The sequence below is a fragment of the Dermacentor variabilis genome, chromosome 5 (assembly GCF_050947875.1).
Source record: "Dermacentor variabilis isolate Ectoservices chromosome 5, ASM5094787v1, whole genome shotgun sequence".
Lineage (NCBI taxonomy): Eukaryota > Metazoa > Arthropoda > Arachnida > Ixodida > Ixodidae > Dermacentor > Dermacentor variabilis.
Genome location: NC_134572.1, coordinates 2,667,899 through 2,688,905, shown reverse-complemented (window position 1 = coordinate 2,688,905; position 21,007 = coordinate 2,667,899). Strand labels below are relative to the sequence as shown.

The window sequence follows — 21,007 nt, the reverse complement described above, 5'->3', positions numbered from 1 at the left end:
AATTGGTTAAAAACCGCTCAGCTAGTTTAATCCTCTATATCTACTATCGCTAAGCCAGAGTTTCTCGCATGAAGCAAAAGCTTGACCTACCTCTCCTTTCTATTAGACGTAGAATTTCCGGCTTATGCCTGCTTCATAAAATATACTACACGAATTATGACCTAAAAATGACACTTTTTTCACTTCCGAGCCATTTGTCATTCCGTATTGATCATCGAATGAAGGTTTGGGTGTCTCAGTGTAAAAGCAATGTACCTCGAAGCCTTCATCCCGAAAACAAGTCAAGACTGGAATCGCCTTCCCGCCTCCATCGTCACGATCACAGATCATGATGCGTTCAAGTCGGCTAACTGTGATCATGTGCTGCCTCATTAGCCATTTTTTTTTCTATTGCCACTCCTCTCTGTAAAGCCCGTATGACATTGAGAATAAATAAATAAAATTAAATGAGTGGGAGCGGAGGTAGAGGGAGTAGCGAGTGAGTGCCAGTGAGTGTGAGCCAAGTGAGTGCGAGTGCGAGTGAGTGCCAGAGTGTGAGCAGAGGTAACTGAGTGCCAGTGAGTGTCAGTAGAGGTGAGTGCGAGTGTGAGTGAGTGACAGTGAGTGCGAGTGTGAGTGAGTGCCAGTGAGTGTGAGCGGAAGTGATTTTGAGTGTGAGTGAGTGCCAGTGAGTGTGAGAGGAAGTGAGTGCGAGTGTGAGTGAGTGCCAGTGAGTGTGGGCAGAGGTGAGTGCGAGTGCGAGTGTGAACCAGTGTCCTCGAGCTTAACGGGGCTACTTTTGAAATATAATGACGCTTGTCATAACCACAAGAATAGTCTCAAATGATAGCAGAAACACAAAAGCAAACGGATTCTATTATGCTCAGTTCGACGTGCCTACTGGTGCAAATTCTAGGATTACGGGTATTTTGGACTGTTCACCATGTTTCTGAAATTGCCGCCCAAAACTATTTTGGTATCAAAGTGAAATAAAACCTGCAAAATGTTCCAATTAACTAGTTTCTTCAAGACTGAAAAAACTAAGCACAGGGACATATCTCCTCATCCCAAATGCCTTATAGGCTTACTCTCGTCACTTGACACTCGCCCTCCCAGTTGCGGCCCTTGGGAAGCGTAGAGAAGCTTCCATAGAGTTACGCGAATTGAGACATTAAATAATAAGTTCTGCGGTCGTGTGTTTTATCGCATCTTATATTGTGTAATACTTGAGAAACAATGAGAGAGCGTTGGTCACCTGCCCGATTCAAGTAATTTTAGTGCATTTCGGCAGAATAATATCTGCGTTTCTTCATTCTTTTTTTATCGCATTGTGTTTGCTGTCTGCTGCTAGTCGCAAGTGATTTAAGCCAGATCACTTTCTCCAGCCCTGCGAAACTTGCACGTACCACATTGCTGTAGTTGATAGTTCTTTCGTGTTCTCGGCATTTATTGTGCGAATGGCTCTTCGGCTGAATCCCCGTTGTTAGGCGGGCTGACGGTGGAAAAATATTTCTTTTCCTGCAGCGAAAAGAGCGGGGATTGAATGCGCTCAAGCAGGCGAACAGAAGTCGCGTAGTGTTTGTTTATTCTTTTAGGAATACTGCCGATGTCACAAGAGATCGTTGCAGGGATGGCATACATATAAATACAAAAGAAGCACAATCAGGTAATTTATACAATGGAAAACACTAAAATACTAGCAGAATTATTACATTAAATTATTGGTAGAAGTAGGCTTGGCATGAGTAAAAAATAGAATTCACGAAGTATACGATGACAGGATGATGCGATCAGATTATTCAACCAACATACCGATACATGTTTTAAAAAAGATTGTTCATAGAAACTGTTGAGCATGGACATCAATTTCCACCATAGCTAATGTTACACTTCGCTTGTGTGGCAACTGTTATCGCGAGCGCAAAGCACAGAGATATTCAAGATCAACCATGGGAAGACTTTTGCAGACGGCGCCAAAGGGCCGGTAAGAGTAAGGCTCCTCGGCTTTAGGGAGGCGCCGATAAGTCGCCGAGACACAACCGCTGGAAGTCGTGCGAGCCGTGTGTGTGCGTGCGTGCGTGTCATCATCATCATCATCATCATCCTATTCATGTCCACTGGAGGACATGAGTAGGAAGTGGAGGAAGAACAGGAATAGGAATAGATCTCCAATTACCCCTGCCTGTGCCAACCGATTCCAACTAGCACCCGCAAATTTCTTAATTTCGTCGCACCATCTAGTGCCGTCCTCTACTGCGCTTCCCTTCTCTTGGTACCCATTCTGTCACCCTAATGGTCCAACGGTTACGTAGTCTGCGCATTATATGACCTGCCCAGCGCCATGTTTTTCTCTTAATGTCTATTAGAATATCGTCTATACCCGTTTGCTCTCTGATCCAAATCGCTCTCTTTCTGTGTCTTAAAGTTATGCCTAGCATTCTTCATTCCATCGCTCTTTACGCGGTCCTTAACTTCTCAAGGTTCTTTGTCAGCCTCCAAGTCTCTGCGGCGTATGTTAGCAGCGGTAAATGCACTGATTGTATACTTTCCTTTTCAATGATAATGGTAAACTTCCAGTCAACAGCCCACGATGTCTGCCCTATGCGATCCAACCCATTTTTATTCTTCTGTGAATTTCCTTCTCGTTGTCCGGGTTCCCTGGGATTAGGTGACCTAGGTAAACGTACTCCTCCACAGACTCTAGAGGCTGACTTGTGATCTTGAACTCTGGTTCCCTTGCCCCCAAGGTTATTTATCATTATCTTTGTCTTCTGCATATTAATCTTCAGGCCCGCTCTTACACTCTCCCTCTTAAGGTCCTCAATCATTTGTTGCAACTCTTCGGTATTGTTCCTGTATAGAACAATGTCATCGGCAAACCGAAGGTTGTTGAGGTATTCGCCGTCGATATTTACTCCTGAACCTTCCCAGTTTAATAGCCTGAATACTTCTAAGCACGCAGTGAATAACATTGGAAAGATTCTGTCTCTTTGTCTGACCCCTTTCTTTATAGGTATCTTCCTACTTTTCTTGTGTAGAATTAAAGTGGCTGTAGAATCTCTGTAGATATTTTCTACTTTACTTACGTAAGGGTCTGTACTCCTTGATAACGCAATGCCTCTATGACTGCTGGCATCTGTACTCAATCAAATGCTTTTTCGTAATCTATGAAAGCCATATAGAGACGCTCGTAATCTATGAAATCTATGAAAGCCATATAGAGACTCATATAGAGACGCTCTGCGGATTTCTCGATAACCTAATTAATGACATGCATGTGATCCATTGTAGAGTAACCTTTCCTGAAGCCAGCCTGGTTCCTTGGTTGACTAAAGTCCAATGTTGTCCTTATTCTATTGGATATTATTTTGGTAAATATTTTATGTAATACTGGGAGTAAGCTAATGGGCCTATAATTTTTTAGTTCTTTAACATTGCCCATTTTGTGGATTAGCATAATTTTTGCATTCTTCCAGTTTTCTGGGACTCTTCCAGTCGATAGACACTTCGTATAGAGAGCCGCCAGTTTTCCTAGCATTATGTCTCCTCCATATTTGATTAAATCTACTGTTATGCCATCCTCCCCTGCCGCTTTTCCCCGTTTCATGCCTTGCAAGGCCTTTCTGACCTCATCTCTAGTTATAGGAGGAGTTTCTGTATATTCTTCATTGTTGTATCTAATAGAGTGCTCCTGAGTCGTTTGGGTACTGTTAAGGTCAGCCTAGAATCCTTCAGCTGCTTTTACTATAGCTGCGAGATTGTTGATGATATAATCCTGCTTATCTTTTAGTACATATATCTTGGTTTGTCCTCTGCCAAGTTTCTTTCTCACTGATTTCAGGCTGCGTCTATTTTGTACGGCTTCTTCAGTCTTTCTCACGTTATAGTTTCGAATATCACTCATTTTCGCCTTATTGGTCAGTTTTGACAATTCCGCGAATTGTATCTTATCTCTTGAGTTGGACACTTTCATTCTTTGTCGTTTCTTCATTAGGTCATTTGTTACTTGGGAGAGCTTGCCTCCCCTTGCCCCTTCCCCAGTACATGGTAGCCAACCGGAGATAATCTCGGGTTAACCTCCCTGTCTTTCCTTTGCCTTTTTCTCTCTCTCTTGCCTACTGGTTGCCTTGGTGCCTTTCCTCCCACTTCCATTGCTGCCTCTGAAGCCAGCCTCGTTAAGGTTTCATTCATTACCTCTATGTCATCATCATCATCATCTATCTGTTTTAAGGCTGCATATTTGTTTCCAAGTACCAGCCTAATTTTGTCTGCTTTTACCCTTACTGCCTCTAAGTTGACCTGTTTCTTTTTTCGCCAATTTTACTCTTTCTCTCTTGAAATTGAGGTGAATCGTTGCTCTCACTAGCCTATGATCACTACACTTTACCCTACCTATTACTTCTACATCCTGCACTATGCTGGGATCGGCAGAAAGTATGAAATCAATTTCATTTCTTGTTTCACAATTAGGGCTTTTCCAGGTCCATTTTGTGTTGCTACGTTTCCTGAAAAAAGTGTTCATTATTCTCAGGTTATTCCGTTCTTCGAATTCTACCAGCATCTCACATCTAGCGTTTCTAGAATCAACACCGTAGTTGCCAATTTCCTGTTCACCCGCCTGCTTTTACCCCACTTTTGCATTGAAGTCCCCCATTACTACTGTATACCACGGTCGCACTTTTCTTATCGCTAATTCAACGCCTCCATAAAACTGATCTACTTCCTCGTCGTCGTGACTGGATGTTGGAGCGTAGATTTGTACTACCTTTAATCTATACCGTTTATTGAGTTTGATTACGACTACTGCTACCCTCTCGCTGATGCTATAGAATTCGTCAATGTTGCCCGCCATGTCTTTATGGATTAGGAATCCTACCCCGTATTGCTTCTTATCCGGGAGACCTCTATAGCAGAGGACATGGCCGTTATTCAGCAATGTGTAAGCATCAGCACTTCTTCTAATCTCACTAAGGCCGATAATATCTGAAACAATGTCTGATAGTTCTTCGAAGAGTCCTTCTAAGCTAGACTGACTCGAGAGGGTTCGGGTGTTAAACTTTGCAAGGGTCAGTTTCCATTGGCGGCCTGTCCGGCGTGCGTTTACCACCTACTTTTCCTTCCGACGCTCACCTCTTCTCCCCGTGACGCGAAAAGTTGGCGCCGGGTGCTTGCAGGTGCGTGCAAGAGACGATTATGCCCATTTATGGTCCGATCTTGCGCCTGCGTTCCTGATTGGACCAAACCGTTCTAGGGTGACCTAGAATATTGGAAGGGTGTAGCTTTTCTGGAGAATTGCCACGCTGCCACACTGCTTTGCCGCACCCGCGGGCTTTCTCCGCTGTGGAAGCTGCGCGAAAGCGGCGGGCATCTGCTGTTAGCCAACATTGCGATACTTAAGCTCCTATAATATTTATTTATTTATTTATTTATTTGAACATATACTGCTAGCCTCACAGTTGAGACTGTTGCAGGAAAGGGGCTGGATACATATTCAAGAGAACACAGTTCAAGTAGGCACGGACATACATATGCACTCTACAATCATTATGCAATTTCTATACCAGGAGCAGGGAGAATTGGTAGTAAACGCCATGTTAAAGGTTTAGCACACAGAAGAACAAAGAAAGAAAATGTAAATATTTTGGATGTGCAATTCGCAAGAGACAAGATTCAGCAGGTATTTATATCAGGGCAGAATACAAGACACTGAGATGTGAATCGGAATGCCATTGTACGCCAGTGATTGTACGCCAGTGATTGTACGCCAGTGAATTGTACGCCAGTGAATGCCAGTGATGTGCAGGTGACAACGTCATCAGGCAGCATGTTTCATTCACGGATTATACTACGTAACTGCAAGATAATACTGCAGCGACTTGCCACACAGAGAACGCGTTTGTGTGCTGTAAATATGGGGATTTTTGTATATTCCGTGCTTGCAGGTTTGCCGCCGCAATGGTCTGCACTTACGGGGCTTTTTCTGGCACACAATCACCGCGCACTTCATTGTGAGCGGCGGTATTTAGTTACGTGTGGCATGATGAATGTAAACGTGCTGCAAAACAGGATAAGCACGAGATGACGCTCATAACCAGGAGAACTAAGCAGATGTAAATGGCTTGCTCATACTAATGCTTTGCGCTTTTCATTTACTTTGTTTTATTTTATGCGTTGGATTTGCTTTACAAGACTGCCTCCCGCGCTCTGCTGTTTCGTTTTCAACATGAAAGTAAATTTAGCAATTTATTCTGTATGCTCGCCGGTTCGTACATAGCAACTATACTTGCTGATCAATTTATACGTAGTCGTAATTACATACTGAAATGAGACAACTTATGAGGACGTAAACTTCTCACGTTTTACTGCCATTCAAGGCAATAGCAGTACGATATTTAAAGTTAATAGACATATTTGTAGTGCATCGAGGGTGGTAATTTATAGCAAACAGATACATAACATCGTCATGCACAATAAATGATTGCTTGTTTACGTTATAATCCTACGTTAGGCAACAAATTACGCTTATACCGCTGGCGGGCCATTTGCATGTGATATATCATGAGACGAATTACATGTTGATGATTTACGAGAAGACTCAGGAATTATATAACGAGGCTGTTGTAAAATTTAAACTGTCACAGAATAAATGCGGGCACGGCTGGGCCAGTAATAGTGATATATTCATTTCAATCTCGAAAAAAATTAGATTCTGTATATAAGGAAAATTTCCTAAAAAGGAGGAGGGGCCGGACAAATGCAGATGACGCAGATGTGGGATTCAATGTTTCTGGCGGGTTGACCGGATATATCACCTCCAGACCTCGCTCATTTCTCCGTTCTCATTGACCTATCATACGTAAAGCCCCTGCACCTTTTTAGTCATACGGCGTAATCTTGGTAATGTTGTCTCCGCATTACATCATCACTTTCGGTCTCCTAACCTTTCTCGTCTCTCATATACAGCTATCATGCGGCGTAATGTCGTCCCCACATTGCACCACCGCTCCCGACGTTACTTTCTCCTCTTCGCTCATTCCGCAGTTACGCGCCACCGCCGCATAGCTAGGCATTGCTTCATTGCATCAATTCAGAACAAGTGATGATTTCAAGACGATGCAGGTGTTGCAAATCCAGAAAATTTTGCTTGATCGAAAGGCTGATAGAAGAAGGCAACCAGTCCGGTGCAGAACCGGACCGAAGGCGTGTCTCAAAAAAGGGATGAAAGGCTCCTTTTTTTACATTTGCAGCTATGTGACTAGGAAGTTTGTTCTGAAAATAAAGTGTGAACACTCACGATATTTTAGTAACCAGGACAGAATATGTTAGTCAGCTGAGCTCAGCTGATTACACACGTCTAGCTGCGGGACAAGGGAGGCTTGCTGTACCCGTTTGGCCATGGCTTAGATTTGTGAGAGATACTGACAACCTTTTCACAGGGTGTTTCAGTACTCAGGAGCTTCATCACGAAAGCGTGATGTATGGACGTTATTGAACTAATCAGGAAAAAGCGGGAAGTTGCGGTCGGGTGCCTCATTCGCGCGCACTCACTTGCCGCTGAAATTATTGCTTTCTATGTAACTACTCGTCTCCATTTTTTTGCAAACTCTTTGGAACGGGCTCACGCTAACCGCGGTAAATCTTCAAAATATCTTAAGTTAGGCTGCCGTACGTGAGACTGGATAATTTGATTTCGTTTAAAACATTCTAATCTATCGCACTTTTTATGGTGAAGCAATCCCAGCAGGACTTCTTCTTGAGCAAGTTGGTGCTTGGATTTTCTAGGTATGCTTTGTGGCGCAAAATGCATTTCTTGAAAAGGGACAGAAGAAAGGAAGACACTGAAACGCCAATTCACTGTTTACCTTTCTTCTCTCCCTTTACAAGAAATGTATTTTGCGCCACAAAGTATACCTAGACAATCCCAGCACCTCGGATGAATATTTTTCATTTATGTGCAGTGATCTCTTAGAGGCCGAACAGTCCATTCTCAACAGATGGAAATGTCAGCGACTTAATCGTAGGCTACGCAAAAAGATTTTAGAGATTAACAAACACATAGAGGGGCATTGTGTAACCCTCTCGAAACAGCAGTGGGACGAGGTTTGCAATTCGATAAACGGCCAAATGCGCAATGGTAAAACTTGTAGCTTGCTTAAGCATCTGCTTAACGAGACGAATACTAAGTCTAATCAGTGGCATGTCATTGGTAGAACCATATAGAAGGCCGCACGAACGACCTCTGAGGATAAATTAATCCGCACGCTTCCTGACAAATATCTCCCAGTCGACTCAGGGTGGTCGGTCTCCTGTACATCTCGATTACCAGGGCCATGCCAATTCCTACCTGGATGCGGAGTTTGGCGTTGAGGAGATTCGTAGTGTCCTACATGGAATCAATGGTAGATCCGCACCAGGGCCGGATCGCATCTCCAACAAGGCGTTGCGAAATCTGGATGACAAATCAATCACATACCTCAGAGTATATTAATGAAATTTGGAGGAACGGAACCGTCCCATTACCTTGGAAGACTGCTCTCGCAGTACTCATGCCCAAACCTGGCAAAGCAGCTAGCGTTGGCAACTTGAGGCCCATCTCGCTTACATCCTGTGTGGGTAAGCTAGTGGAGCACGCGGTCCTGAATCGACTTTCCCGGTTCTTGGAGAATAACGACATTTTCCCCCATAGTACGATAGGATTCAGACCAGGCCTATCCACACAGGATACCAGGAAACTGATTAAGCATCAAATCATAGACGACTCTAGCGGCACTCGGGCCGTTTAGGAACTTGATCTTGAGAAGGCCTTCGACGACGTTCTACATTCGCATATCCTAGCCTCAATATCTCGGCTCAATCTGGGTGAGAGATTTTACAACTTATGTTAGATCGTTCCTCTCGGATAGGAGGGCTACCCTCCTGGTGGCCGATCTCGAATCACAACTGCTGGAACTTGGCGAGAGGGGCACCCCACAGGGGTCAGTCATTTCCCCCTGTTTATTCAATATAGCCACGGTTGACCTAAGCAGAAAGCTTCTCGAGATTGAAAGCATCAAACACACTATGTATGATGACGATATAACTATATGGCGCACAGGAGGCAAAGACGGTCAGGTTGAGGGAGCCTTACCGGAGGTCATAGACAATATCGAAACCTATCTCGAATCCACCGGACTCAGATGTTCCCCTTTGAAGACGGAACTCTTACTGTATAGTCACAAGAAACGCGGTCGAAGGCCCAAGGGGTGGAAATCGTTAGAAGACCGTGACATTAGCCTATATACAAAAAACGGTTGCCGCATAACCAGAGTCGATTCATTCAAGGTCTTGGACATGATCGTTGAGTCAGGGGGTACAAATGGCAAGAGTATACGCAAGCTAATGGCTAAAACTGAAAGTGCTGTTCGTTTAGTTACGGAAGGTATCAAATCGGCATCATGGACTCAAGGAGGATAACCTCACTCAACTAATGCATGCCTTCGTTCTGTGCCACTTTACATACGTGGCAGCCATGCATTGATGGAAACGGGCACAGCGGGATAAATTGAATGCATAGCTTAGGAAGATTACTAAGCGGGTACTCGGGTTAGCCGTGTACACTTGTACAGAGCCCTTAATGTAGCTTGGCATTATAATACTCTCGAAGAGATTGCAGAGGCCCAGGACCGCGCGTAGCTTACTCGCCTCACTACAAGGAAGGCAGGGAGATTCATCTTGCAGGAACTCGGATATCACCCTGAAAGAGTAGCGAAGAAGTTCTCGGACGTTCCTCCGTCGATTCTTAAGAACATTACGGTCGCGCCCATACCTAGGAACATGCACCCCGATCATAATCGCTGTAGAAGGAGGCAAGGGCGGCCAACCTCCTTAGGCAAATACACACTGATCAGCGACAGGTCAGCTTTGTGGATGCCGCTTCTTGTAAGGGACGTCGGGCTTTCGCCATCGTCACTGTCGATGGTCGGCAGGGAATCACCAATGCTGCCTCGGTCCGGACGAGGGACTCCGAAATAGCTGAACAAATGGCTATTGCACTAGCCCCGCTGGATAGCTCACGGGATGTCAACTCTATAGGGATTCAAGATCTGCAGTCAGACCATTTGAAAAAAGCACCGTTTGCAAACAGGCCCTCAGACTTCTTGGGGGCAAGGCAATCACGCACCACTTCATTTATTGGTTTCCCGCACATCAGGGTCAGATAAAGGGTGCTGCTCCCAACCTCAAGGAGTCGGCTCACGGTGCTGCATGAGAACTTGCCCACCGCGCTACCCTCGACCAATCGCAAGCAGACTCCCCAGAGAACAGGGACACGCCCTCCACGTACAACGAGATTACTAAACACTACTATCTCAACCGTAGAACCTATTTTGTTCCTCATCCGCGGCTGAATAGAGCTCAAGCAATAACGCTCCGTCTACTACAAACGAATACCTATCCCAATCCGTCGCTCTTACATAAAATCTATCCGGATACTGACATCAATGCTACCTGCCGCGATTGCCGCGATTGTGGAGAAATAGCCACGTTAGGCCACATGCTTTGGTGGTGTGCCCGGTCCCGCTCTATCATCGGTGACAGCTTGGCCAGATGGGAGGCGGTTCTGCGCAGCCCTCTTCTGGCTGACCAACTCTGGGCTGCCCAACAGGCCCACGATGCGGCCGAGAGGCTCGGCCTTCCGGTTCCCACGTGGGAGCGGCCCGCTTCGTGAAGACTCGCGATCTACAGAACTTCATTAAAGCTCTACCATACCATGCACTACAATGTACAGTGATCCTCGTAGAAAGACACAAAGCCGATGCATGACTGACCCCAGCATACTCCGAAACGTCCACTCTGTACCTGTTTATAATGAATATTTGTCTGCTGTTATATTTTAGTCAGGCACAGTACATAAGAGATCTTCATATTTGTTGGTTATATTCATTATTTATATAGAGCAGGTTTGTATTACTGAACAATTTTCCAAAGTGATTGAAATGACACTTCTACGTTTGTACATTGCTTGCCGTATTTTTGATTCGACAGTTATTTAATTTATACAGCTAAAATGCTGGTATATATCTATGCCTTTATTTCAATTTTATCTGGATATCTGTAAAGTCTCTTTCTGTGGGACACCTTTTGTGTACAACCTTGCGGAATAATGTTTACCTGTCATTGCTTTTATTTCTAACGTCTGCATTCAATGCAAGCTTCGTCTTAGCGGGGCGAAGCTCGTTGCTGCGCGCTATCTCTAAAGCGAAATAAGCTAACATGATTACGGCGGCCGTCTCTACTCGTTATCTCGCTTCCCTTAAGCTCTCTTTCGGTGCTCTTTGGACAATAAAGTACTAGTCGAGGCTAACAAATTGTCGAATGAAGACATTTGGATGTGACTGTAAACCACTGGCAACCGTGACTGGAAAGCTCATAGTGGTGAGCGAAGCTGTAGCTGCACCTATGTACTGCAGTTGACTGCGCGAACAATTTATTTTTTTTCGTTACTCTTAATTCTTCCATGGATCACCATTTTGCCCAATTACCCATGCGAAAAACTTTGTTTTAATTCTCTCCTTGTGCGTGCGACTTCATTTTGCGCGTTTCTACGCACGTACAGCTCCCACATTGCCATTTACAAACTCTAGCACCGGAACTAGGCCGCGCTGATTCCGTTCGACGCATGATTTTTCCAGTATCTTGCTGCGCCAGCACTTAGACAACGCGTAAAGATGGGTATGTTCCATGCCGTACCACGCCATTAAAGTTGTATAGCCTCGAAGTCTCTTGCGTAGAAACTGCACGCAAGAAAACTACAGCGCGTAGCAGTCGCCCCTGGCTTTCCACTTGCTTCCCGAGCGCAGAAATCCCACGGGTCCTAAAGCCCCTTAAACTTCGTAAAGTAGCGGCACGCTTTGAAGAATGCCGCCTCCTCCTCGCGCGCTCTGGCCGACGCCGACGCCACGTCGCTATTGGCCTAATAGCATCACGTGGGCCCTTGCGTCGGCTTCTTTGTTAACAGTCGCGCTTCAGCTCCATTTTCGCTTCAGAAGCGTCTACGAAGTGGCGAGGAGCGCGTGATGGTGCCGTTGCTGCTCCATGTTATTTTGGTTTGCGAACGCCTTGAACTAAGTTTTGTGGTAAATGCTGCGTCGTTTCCCGGCATTTTCTGTCACCATAACCTGCTGCGCCTTCGTATGCCAAAATAGTGTCAGCGAAAACAAGAAGCTGTTCTCGATACCGTCCTGTAAGCGCTACGGGTTAAGAAGATAATACATGGATTCATCGTATTGGAGGGAGAACTTCAGACCAACATTCTCCACACGACTATAGAAGTAGTTGCGAGTCTCTCATAGTGTAGTATGTGTCCGGCTTGCGTAACTTGTTGCGCGCCATAACGTAGTAGATATTGCACAGTTGACTGAGGAGGTTGCCATTTTTGTCTGCACGCTTTAACACGATTCCTACGCGGCGTGTAGTTTGTTTATTTAAGCAGACGTGGTTTAATTTAGTACCCGTAATCGTATTGTGCGCCAACAGGCTTGAATTCACGGTCACGCGAAGTTGCGTGCGAAAACGTAATTTCGAAACCTTTAGAATTCAGTGCATTCCTTTTGATAAAATTTGAGGCTCGAGCGTGAAAACCTATGTTAGGAAAAGAACTCTCCGCATTTTGTTGTTTCTTCTTCTAGCCTTCTTTAGAGCGAATAGCTTTATTCGCCTCTTTCGTTCGTGTTTCTCATTGGCGGTCGCCCGGTGGATTCGCGATATAAAGTAAAAGTGTGCGTGCTCTCCCGAAATGCGCTCGTCGCTGAACGACAGCATCATAAGTCTTTGAGACGTACGTGTTCATTCTTGTCAGCTTTAAAGTGTGTGCATGTTAAGATGCGCTGGTGGAGCACCCGCAAAGAAAACGTGCGGTCGCTCGCTCATCCACTGGCTGGTTTAGTCGCCATTCGCTGGTTCATTTAGTCGTTTGCTTACTCGCTCGTTCAACTATTAGCTCGTTCGACCACTACGAGGTCTGTTGGAAAAGTATCCGACCTTTGACCGAGGAAAAAAAATGGCATAACTGGAGCGTTGGAAGCCTAGTCATACTAAATGTAGTCTCCTTGGGACTCCATACACTTCTCCCAGTGGTGCTGCCATTGTTGGAAGCACTCCAAGAAGGCCTCTTTCGGAATGGAGTTTAGCTCAGCTGTCGTTGCAGCCGCAATGTCCTCTCTTGTTTGAAATCGCGCTCCTTTCAATGGCCTCTTAATTTTGGGAAACAGCCAGAAGTCGCAGGAGGCCATATCAGGAGAGTAAGGAGCCTGTTGTACTAAAGAGTATGGTTTTTCACCAAAAAAGTCTGAATCAAGTGCGAGGAATGTGCAAGAGCATTGTCTTGATGGATGCGCCAATTTCCTGTTGACCACATCTCCGGTCTCTTGCGCTGCACAGCATCACGTAGGTGACGCAGGCCATCCCTGTAGTACTCTTTGGTGATTGTTTGACCCTGTGGTGCGTACTCGTGGTGTACCACACCGCGGCAGTCAAAGAAAGCAGTCAGCGTCACTTTGACGTTGCTGCGCACCTCGCGGGCCTTCTTTGGTCTTGGTGACGTGAAATGCTTCTACTGTGAAGACTGGGATTTGGTTCTCGGGTCGCACCCGTACACCCAAGACTCGTCACTGGTGATTATGGCGCTCATGAAGTCGGGTTAACTATTTGTGGAATCCAGCATGTCCTGTGAGACTTCAACACGAAGTTGCTTTTGCTCCACCGTGAGCAGCTTCGGCACGAATTTCACCGCAGCTCTCTTCATGGCCAAATCGTAGGTCATAATTGAATGTGCAGAAAAAGTGCTGATACCCACCTCTTCCGCTATTTCTCGGATAGTCACACGACGGTCCCGCATCACCACAGCGTTCACCTCAGCAATGACCTGGTCCTTTCGGCATATTGATGGCCGACCGGAGCGTGGCTCGCTCTCCACCGATGTGCGGCTGTCTTTAAACCGGTTGTACCACTCCTTAATATGTGTGCTGTTCATGGCATCGTCACCGAAAGCCGTTTGACTCTTCCGAATGGTTTCCACTTGGTCGTCGCCCAGTTTTTGATAAAATTTGATGCAGTAGCGCTAATCCGGTCGCTCCGCCATTTTCCTTGCAATAAAAAACCGACGAGAGCACTGCGCACTACCTCATTCAAACGCTGCGTCCCAGTGACTGACGCTATCGGCAGGCGGGAAAAAATTCGCACCTGCGCACGAAGGTTCAAGGTCAGCTGATGGAAGCACGCTTGTTTCATATCCATCAGGTGTTCGCAAAAAAAAAAATAATGTCAGATACTTTTCTAACAGACATCGTATGTCTCCGAGACACACGTAATGACACAACAAATGGTGCCTCAATATGAACGACTGCATCATTTCACTTACCGCAATTTGGGCCGCGTCATAGCACGGCAATTCTTTGCGCCGTCATCACATCACTAAAGCGATATCTCGCAAATGTTATTCTGGAGCGAGCACAACCGTCCTCAATGCATTGTGCCCGTCAGTTCGGGTAAGTACGTCCCTTCCTGGACGGACAAGCTAACGCATGATGAAATGTTATTCGTGATGAGTCACTAACCTGAAAAAACAATGCAACTGTTTTAACCTGAATGAAGCGCTGTTCCCGCATTCCCGCTTCGCGAACGAATACTACAAAAACTGATTTCATTTTGTATATACGTAGAATCCCGACTCGATGATCGATCGCGCGTATTTCTGTCGTCTTTGAGGCACGAGAAACATAATAGCACAAGCGCCCACCTCTGAGCCTGAGCGTGCTTAGAAGATTGGCACGTTGGCGGCTCTGCACTCTTTCGAACTTTCAGGGAAGCGTACGTTCGTGCCCTCTGTCGTCCTTTCTAGGTCATAGCTGATACGCGCCGCGAATTCACATGGTATGGACGGTGCGGATTATTTAGTCTACTGAGGTCTTGCTGGAGGTCAGAATGTTGGCACCCGATCGTACATGTGCTATTTGCAACCATTGGCAACAAGATCTTGCGATACGCACTTCACAAATATTGCGTACCTTATTGTAGCGCACGCACCCGCCGTGGTTGCTCAGTGGCTATGGTGTTGGGCTGCTGAGCACGAGGTCGCGGGATCGAATCCCGGCCACGGCGGCCGCATTTCGATGGGGGCGAAATGCGAAAACACCCGTGTGCTTAGATTTAGGTGCACGTTAAAGAACCCCAGGCGGTCAAAATTTCCGGAGTCCTCCACTACGGCGCGCCTCATAATCAGAAAGTGGTTTTGGCACGTAAAACCCCAAATATTATTATTATTGTAGCGCACGCGATACATTCGGAGTCGTCATGGCACAGCGTCAGCGCTCGTTCAGATACTCTTTAAAGAATAGCTATCAAAAGAGAAAAAAAACTGCCGTCACTGAATTTGCATAACCGTCCGTTTAGAAATTCTATGCTGTAGACGAAGTTACTCGGAGCTGGAAAGCCAACGCGAACGCTGAAAGCGCAGGGCCTTACCACCCGTGCATTCACTCTGCGAAAGGTCGTCTGCTACGTTCGAGCGCTGTAGGCGGCGCCACGGTCGAGCATGGAGCGTGGAGGAATGGAGAAACGAGAGGAGAAAGAGGAGGAATGAGAGGAGAAACGACGAGGAATGAAGACGGAGGAGGAGAGTGTCGCTACTTTACGAAGTTGAAGGTTGCGTATTTCCAGTTGCTAGTAGGTACAGCGGGGCGTAGTACTTGCGGAGACAGCGGACGTTTGCGCGCATACTCGAGTAAGAGCGGGTGCGAGAGGGTAAATGTCGGAAGTTTTGCTCCTTGAAAATACGACTCTGCCTAGGTACTACGGAGGAGTTTCTTGGCGTGCGCTGCATGCGCTTATCCCTAGTCGTGCCGACAGAAGTGGCTGGGCGCGGTAGTGCTGAACTTAGCATCGCAAGTTTGCGGCTCAACGCAATTATATTTATTCGATCATGTTTTTACTAATGAAAAGAACGTGCCATTTTTCGCATTATTGGCGGCGCCTCCAGGACACCAAAGCGGCAACGGGGACATCAAATCTAGAAGCCTGACTGGTCCGTGGATTGGGGCTCGCAGAGGCCTGCGCGTGCCAAGAAAGTATAAGATCGGCTGTGCGCCAATTTTTTATGCGTACACACCCTGGCACGCTTCGGCCTCTGCGGCCGCAACCCACGGGCCGCCCTGCTTCCAGCTTTGATCCCCCCGCTACCGCTTGGGTGCAACGGAGATCCTGCATCGCCTGCTTTAATATAACCTCGGGTGCTCTCGTGAGGCCTCCATTTGCCGGTTACATGTGCCTTCCTGGAGCTGTGCTTGTAAAAAATCCGATCTATCGTCGCGACGAAAGAAGCGACCCGCGACTTATACAACACCACTCAGAACATTGTCCCTTCAGGCATAGCAATCACCAAGCGGCGTCCGCGCCCACTCCCTCACCACGCGGGCAGCCAGCGGCGGAGCGTATAAACCAACTCGACCGCACTCCGCATTGCCCGCATGTCTAGGGGACAAACGAATACAACGCGCTCTAAGAAACCTCCTCCGTAGTGCCTAGGCTCAGTCATATATTCAAGGAGCAAACGCCCCCAGATTTTCTCTCTCGGGCCCGCTCTTACTCACGCCTGCGCAGAAACATCGAGCGCCGTCAAAAGCGCCACGTCCAGCTGTACCTACTAGCAATTGTAAAAACGCGGTGCGGCATTATGTTAGAACTATGCAGTGAAGCCATTCATAGTACGCGCAGGAGGCAAATGCCGCGCGGTGTTCCATTTGATTTTTTTTTTGCTCGTCGCGAGCTACGCGTGGCATTGTGCGCAAGTGCTGAGCAAGATGACACTTTTTAATGCAGGCTACGCTCGAACCGTTGGCGTAACCGGAGGGGAGTAGGGTTTGAACCCCCTGAAATTTTTCGTTTTGTATGTACGTATACATACACACGCACAAACATGCATATAGGGGCAGCACCCCCCTCGATTCCCCGAAATAAAATCCTGACTACGTCCGTGGCTCGAACAGCTCAAAAGTTTGCGTGCAAACCAGCAGTACCTTGCAACAAAAAGCGGTGCAATGTTTTTCAGCCTGCATATGAAGTTTTCTAGCCGAGGCCAGAAGGGAAGAAATGTTTTAAAGGATGTTTAAAGAAAACTTCACACGTAAGGTGAACAATAAGGTGAAGCGCGTTTTGGCTGCCGGAAGCAGCCGATTAATGATCGTCGAAGCGAAATATCGTTACCGCAGTTATGTCAGTGACCATTACCAGAGCCTCATTTATCACTAACGTCACTAACCGTCGTTCACAGCAGCTCTACCTTTTCGATATATGCGGTGGAGACACGTAGATTTAAACGCGTTTCAAATTTTCACACGCGCACATTTTAGGCATTGCTTACTTTTACGATTCATTCATAGCGCAGACTAAACAGCTGCTTTGTAGCATAAGATCTCCAAGTGGAAAAGGATTCAATATGTAGCAGTTTGTAGACCAAATTTATTTAGTACAAGGGAATGCATGACCTATGGCTGCTGGCAGCAGGGCAAGAGTGCTGGTTCCTGAAACCTCGGGAGGCAGTATTTAATGCAACTGCAAAGGCAACAAGCTATTAAGAGTAGCAACAGTTTCTTTTTGTTGCACTCATCACACCAAGATTACAAACTTGCAAAGTAATTATTCGCACATTGCAGACGGTAACATGGGAACACATTTTCTTGATCTCTTCATACTACTCAGGCCACTTACTGTAACACAGTGCTTATTAAACATACAGACAGAATTTTACATTCGTCATGTCGATAACAACATTCCTCATAACAAGCAAGATATTGCAGGCGGTAAATGCTGAAGCTATCACAGCGGTCTTATAAGCGGGAGCATGTCAGGCTTTCGCTTACTACGCATAAATGAACACTAGCACATCAATCAACGTTACATGAAAAGTACAACGCCTACAAAAAATAAAATGAGAAATAGTAGAGAGAACACCAGGCTGCACTGGGCTAATTCGTACCTGCTAATATTTACACGGTTTTGAACACACCGTTCCAGAACCGCATAGCAAGAACAATCGTACAAGCAAGTTAACGTTCTTACCGTATATGTGCAGCGCGACACGGACATATTGTTCATTCTTCGTCCCGCGTCTGTGTCATGTTGCACATATACGCCAAAAATCGTTCAAAAAGTGAACAACCTCTCATGCCAGGCGTACGCATCTCGCCGTTAAATGTGGTGTTACTCGGGATAAATGTTGCTTTAGTGTAAACAAGGCGAACGCCCCTCGCATGTCCTGGTCCCTTTCGGAGCCCACCGGTCTCGGCCTGTACGCAGTAGTTATACCGTTCGCACGGCACCGCGTAAGAAGCTTTGCCACCTTCCGCGCGGTTTATGCAGTTTGGTGCGCTGCACCCTTCATACTGGAATACGAGTATCACTATGATGTGTTTCGTATCACTTGACCAAGATCATTGAATTGATCTCGTAAAATACCGTACCAGCGACCTGCAGCCGATGAATGCAACACACGCTCGACGGTCCACTGAGTGCAACGTCGATAGCACTGACGGAAATGACGAGTCGGCGTCGCGCCCGCAAAGTCGGTTTTGCAGCGGCGCAGTTGAACATTTGACGTCGTTTTTGCGCCACGTGAAAGCGCTCGGCGAATAGCGATGCGATCGGCGCCGAAAAAGTTATGCGCAACTCTGCTCCTTGCGGGAGCATATACAGGAACACTAACGGGTCCCGCACAGCAGCGGCGCAGCGCGCCAGTTTCCCGCAAAAGGCTCACGCGGGAGCTGGCGCTTTGGACACTCTCCCAGTATTTAAGGCAACCGCGCTCGTGTTCCAGACCGCCGTGTGAATCTCCACGTGGCTCCCCTTGGTCGAGTTTATGCAGCCGCTCTTTTCCACGCTAGCGCCAACACGCCCTTCAGTTACGGCCCTTTCGGGCGGGCGATAATTTAGGAAAGTGGCGGCACACGTGCTTCTTTACGTCGCCATGGCAACAGGAACAGCAGCCGCCCCCTCCCCCCCCTCCGCCATGTTGCATGCGCAGTTTTTTTTTTTTTTTGTAGTTGTTGCTCTTGCCTGTGCCCGCGGCGCGTTCTTTATGCACGTGCGCTACGCCGCGTAATAGCTTTTCTTTTTTTCAATCAAATACACTGAATGGGCGGCACGCCACGCGCGAGCACACAAATACGCCAATGCGTCCTTCAAAGCATAAAGATGCATTGGAATTGCTTGTTCCAGACTCCAGTGCTGTGAAGACAGAACCACGTAAGGGATATAAACAAAGAGCGTGCTGCTCTGTAGATAAGAATGCTTCTAACTTTTGCAGTTGCTGGCATACACTATGGTGCTCTGTTGCTGGATGTTCGCTCGTTCGTAGCGATGTATTAAACCAGTTTGTTTTACGTCATCTCGTCTACGTGCCGTTCCATCCTCGATGATCAACGAGGGGCAAGCTCCGAGCGAACGCTGTTGAAGTTGGCGGCCGCTCGAAGTTAGGAAGTTATTTAAATATAAAGCGTTAGTAGTGGAAGGACTAAGTTCGTTCCGTTCCCTAATTCTTTTAATAAAATATGAATATTAAAAGCAATTTGAGTTAAAGCTGTACGCATTAGGTATTCTACAGTGCTGGTGGCGTGTTGACCTAGAACGATTCAAAGAACTTCGTACAGATGTGTCAATGGTTTTGTCACCATGATTAAATTGAAAAAAGAAACTTTAATCGTGCTAGTTTTGCCCTACTTTGCAGTGTTAATAAACCGGCTCTTTTTAATAATTCATACGATGAATCCGTTAGCTTGTATTTATTATAAATGAACCTTATTGCCTTCCTGTGCACCCCCTCTTATGAGTTCTTTTGTGTACGTAAATCAAACAATATATGCGTACTCTAGCACTGGTCTAACAAGCATTTTGTAGGCCAGCTGATTTGTATCAGAGTGCGCAAGGCAAAGGCGCTTTCTCGGGAAGAAGATTCGCTTTGGTTCTCAGCATATACATTGATTTCCACTTGATGTTATGTTGTTAAGATGGGTTTGCCATAGGAAAGAGCGTGTTGAAGTGACAACTAAATATTTACCCTGAAATACACAAGTGAGAGGTGTGTCATTAATAATGCAAGTAAAATCAGATATCTGTTTCTTTCTACTTACTGTTACCATTACCTTGGGCATTTAGAGTCTTCTGTCACTCCTGACACGAAGAAAAGGTACAATATTGTATATGGTGATCATCACTTCAATTAATTTAGCGGTACGAAAAACAATCGTCAGCGAATAGACGTATGTTACCATATAATCGGGAAGACAAATCGTTTATGTATCTTAAACATAAAACTGCGCCGGCAACACTGCCTTCTCGCACTCCACATGTAATAGGTGCTAAACTGGAAGCTTCGTTTTGAATATATACAGGAATTGTGAGCTACAGAGGGCAGCACAGTCACTCATGAGTGCACTCACTCACATTCACTCGCACTCATTTAAAAGTCATGAGTGCGAGTGAGCGCCAGTGAGTGTGAGCGGAGGTGAGTGCGAGTGAGTGCCAGTGAGTGTGAGCGGAGATGAGTGCGAGTGTGAGTGCCACTGAGTGTGAGGGGAGTGTGTGCGAGTGCAAGTGAATACCAGTGAGAGTGAGCGGAGGTGAGTGCGAGTGAGTGCCAGGTGAGTGTGAATGCACGTGACTGCGAGTGCGAGTGAGTGCCAGTGAGAGTGAGTGGAGGTGAGTGCGAGTGTGAGTGCCACTGAGTGTGAGGGGAGTGTGTGCGAGTGCAAGTGAATACCAGTGAGAGTGAGCGGAGGTGAGTGCGAGTGAGTGCCAGGTGAGTGTGAATGCACGTGACTGCGAGTGCGAGTGAGTGCCAGTGAGAGTGAGTGGAGGTGAGTGCGAGCGTAAGTGGGTGCTTGTGAGTGTGAGTGGAGGTGAGCAAGAGTGAGTTCGGGACCTGGAAAAATTATGGTGAGTGAGAGTGAGTTAGTGTTCTCCCACACAGCCGACCTATGTCAATGGGCGCCGTCGGTGAGCC

At 46.5% G+C, this 21,007-nt stretch overlaps 1 protein-coding gene and 1 pseudogene across 3 annotated transcripts in view; one reads left to right on the top strand and one right to left on the bottom strand.

Annotated features, from left to right (window-relative positions):
- The window catches only part of LOC142582172 (uncharacterized), a 673,231-nt gene that overhangs the window by 623,360 nt on the left and 28,864 nt on the right, over nucleotides 1-21,007 (top strand). The gene's annotated exons all lie outside the window — the stretch shown is intronic.
- On the bottom strand, nucleotides 13,568-14,095 carry LOC142583758 (protein GVQW3-like; annotated as a pseudogene).